This window comes from Ochotona princeps, chromosome 14 (assembly GCF_030435755.1).
Source record: "Ochotona princeps isolate mOchPri1 chromosome 14, mOchPri1.hap1, whole genome shotgun sequence".
Lineage (NCBI taxonomy): Eukaryota > Metazoa > Chordata > Mammalia > Lagomorpha > Ochotonidae > Ochotona > Ochotona princeps.
In genome coordinates this window covers 54,712,721-54,716,546 of record NC_080845.1, presented here as the reverse complement: position 1 = coordinate 54,716,546, position 3,826 = coordinate 54,712,721, and positions in this window count along the sequence as shown.

The window sequence follows — 3,826 nt, the reverse complement described above, 5'->3', positions numbered from 1 at the left end:
GTGGGTGATATTACCATTTCCACATTCCTTTTTTCCTTTCTGTATCTGTGGGAAGAATGGTGATAAGGGGAGAAGCCACACCCAGCTTCCCAACCATCCCAGGGTCCCCAAAGTGGGACATGCTCTGAGGGTCCTGCTCAAAAGGTTTCAAGAGTTCAGCAGTTCTGAATTATTGTTGGTATCACCACTCCAGGCACAATGAAATTTCTCCGGAATCCACTGGTTAACATGGTCCACCTTAGACTCTTCATTTGCCCAGATGTTCACTGCCAACACTTGGCTGGGGCAGTTGATCAATTTGTTCTGTTCGCCATCCTCTGTGGTGGTACCAGGTGTCCTCTGCAGAGTCCAATGTACTGCCATATTCTCCATGTGCACCTGTACATGCCGTCTACCGCTCCATCTAAGCAACCGAGGAAGCCCAGGTCAGACACATTCACTCCACGGTCAGACCATGGAACCTGCAATTCTCTCCATGGTTGAGGTTCTGAGCCCAGCAATTCAGTTGGAGAGATCCCCAAAGAAACTTCATCTGAGGGTGATCCCAGACCTGACTCTTTTGTGTGCTTGCCAGTACAGGGTCTGGCACAGTCGGCAGCCCCAATCAGCTTATGCATATACTGGTGATTGCAAATGCTGGGTCAGTTCTGTTTCCAGCCCTGTCTTCTACACAAACCAATGGGTGTTGCAGCCCATTCAGCTTCTATGAGATCACCTATTTTTGTCTTTTGGATCTGACAAATGAGTAATATTGATATAGGAAATCTCTAAAAATATGTGGAGGGAATTGTAGAACCCCCAAAACTGAGTCTGTTTGCCCAACATGCAGAAAGCCAATCACTGACATTATAGTGGTGGATGAAAGAAGGTGTTTATTGCAAAACCCAGAGCAAAGAGCTGGGCTATAAATAAATTAAGTAATTGTTTAAATCTCTGGCTCCCTGAATTAGCTGTAAATTTGGGAGGAGAGGTTCCTGGTTGGTCTACTATTCTCAAGACCTTCCATGGGTTGGTCAGTGACACCATTTTCTCAGGGAGATTTTGTGATTGCAAAGCAGGCTTAGTAAGTCTGGGGGCTAGATGCAGGTGGTGGTTACTTTTTAACTTTGGACCCAGACTTCTTGGAAAAGAAATAACTGGAGACCAAATCACACACCAACATGTCATCTGTTGTAGAAACAAATGACCTCACAAGTTGGGTGCCTGAACCTTGTAGGGCCAGCTGCACTGCTCTCTCAACTTGTTGAGTTAATTTTAGCAAGTGGTTGATTGACACTCATAAAATTAAGGCAAGGAAAATTTCAGCTAAAAAAAAAGAGCCTAAGAGAGAAGGGCCGGGGAGTGGTTAACATCTATATTTCAGGCACTTAGCATTTGCTTTCAAAATCGTGGGATATCTCTTTCTGTGTTTGGCTTATTTTACTTAATATGATGACCTCGAGTTTCATTCACATAAATCTGTATCAAGGAAAAAAATCAATAACCCTATATTAGAAAAAGAAAAAAACAACTGAGAAAGCAAACAAAAAAAGACAAAGAATTCATAGTGTTTGACATAAAGTTGATAAAGAACAAAATTAAATGATCCATATTCTTGTTCTCAAAACCTACTTCAAACTACAGTAATCCATACTATATGTTACTAATATATGTTAAGGATAGACAAATAGATTACAAGAGCTGAGATTGAAAACCCAGGGCACAAAATCTTTATATTTAGGGTCAATTGATTTTCTGCAAGAATATCAAGGTAATTCAATGGAGAAATAATCATTCAACCGATGAAGCCTGGACAATTGGATAACAAACAAAAAAGAAGAGGTTGACTCCCCACTTCATGTCATGTGAAAAAAATTAGCTCAAATGGATCAAAGAACTAAATGTAAAACCTAAGTCATAAAATATTCAGAAAAAGCCATGGGGACCAATTCGTGTGACTTTACACATAAACATTTATTTCTATGATATGACACCAAAAGGAGAAAAGAAGTGAAAAATTCAACTCAATCAAAATTTTAAAAAAATATGCAAACAACAACATCAAGAAAGTGATAAGACAACAGAGGACATTTATAGAGAGCATCATTTACAGATGAGAGACCTCAGTCCATAATACATAAATAACTCCTGCAATCTGATCATAGAAAGACAAAGAATTTAATTTTAAAGTAGGAACTGGTGCTTAATGCAATGGTTAATTTGTCACTTGGGACACTGACCTCCCAAATTGGCATATGTGGGTTTGAGTCCTGGGTCTTTCACTTTTTTGCGGGGTGGTGGTGGTGGTAATACCATTGTTTCCACTCTAATATCTTCATTTTTTCCCCCTGTATCTGAGGTCAGGGGAGAAACAAACGGAGAATCCCCACCCAACCTCCCATCCATCCCAGATCCCCAGTTTGAGGCACGTTCTGAGGGTCCTGCCCAAGCAGTTTTGATAGTGCAACAGTTCTGAACTGCTGCCAATCTCATCGGTCCAATCGCAATGAAATCTATTCAGAATCCACTGGCTGACATAGTTTCTTCATGGTTGGGGTTCGGAGATCAGCAGTTCAGTTGAAGGGATTTCCAAAGAAACTTCGTCTGAGGTGATTCCACACCTGATCCTTGTGTGTGCTTGCCAGTACAGGGTCCGGCACCATCTGTCATCCCAATCATGCTGGTGGTTGCAATTGCTGGGTCAGTTCTGTTTTCAGCCCTGTCTTCTACATGAACACACGAACCACTGGGTGTTGCAGTCCAGCCCGATCATGCCCACTTAATACTCGGCCCTCACGCAAACCAGTGCGAGCTGCAGCCTAGTCAGGGTGCCTCCCCATAACCCCCACCAGGCTTGTCCCCTACCCTGGTTCCCATGTTTGCCAGTATGTATAGCTGACTAGTGCAGTCTGTCCCACATCTCATTTAGGTCTCATACATGTCAATGGGCATTGAAGCTTAGTTCAACCCAACCTGCCCTACTATCCAACTCATACACATACTGGCAGGTACCTTTCTGTCTAGCCATCCCTGCCCCAGTCCTGGTTTTCATGCTCTCCAGTGGGAGTGGCAACCCAAGAGGGAGGTGCCCACTATTTCCCTGCTAGACCACTCCCACTCCTGGATGATGCACTCTCCAGGTGGTTCTGCAGTTTAGCTTGACAGAATTAGCCCCCAGTATCAGCCTCTGTGCCAGCTGATGCTGCAGCAAAGCCCAACCAACTCTCACCCACTCTAATACTTGCTTGCACAGGTGGGAACAGTCAGCCCAATCTGGTCCTTCCTTGATCTAGCTCACATAAGGCCCATAGGTGTAATAGCCCTGCCTAGTCTAGTCTGCCCCCATCCCAACTCAAGCTCTCCAGTGGGAGTGGGAGTGGTTGTCTAGCAGGGGAGCCCACATTCCCTCTACTGGCTTTGTCCACTCCCTCCCTGGTTCTCATTTGTGCTGGTTGGGCACTGTAGCCCAGTCTGGTATGGCTGGCCCCACATTGGCATTCTGTAATGTGCACTGGTTTGAGTTGCAACTGAACCCGGCCCAACACATTCTATTTTGGTGCTCAGATTTGCCAGCAGATGATGTGAACTGGTTCAGCCTGGTCTGCCCCCAACTACACCATATGTATGCTGGTGGCTGTCTTTCTCTGGCCTGGTCTGGGTTGCTCTCTATCATGGTTCTTGCACTCACCTGTAGGATTGTGTCCCGACAGAGGAGTTTCCCAAGCTCTTCCATCACAACCTCTCCCTATACTAGATCTTGTGCGTACCGGTGGGTCCATGGGCCAGCCCTCCTAGCTGACCTCCAATCCATTCCAGTTCATACTGTTGGATGTTTCAGCCCAGCCAA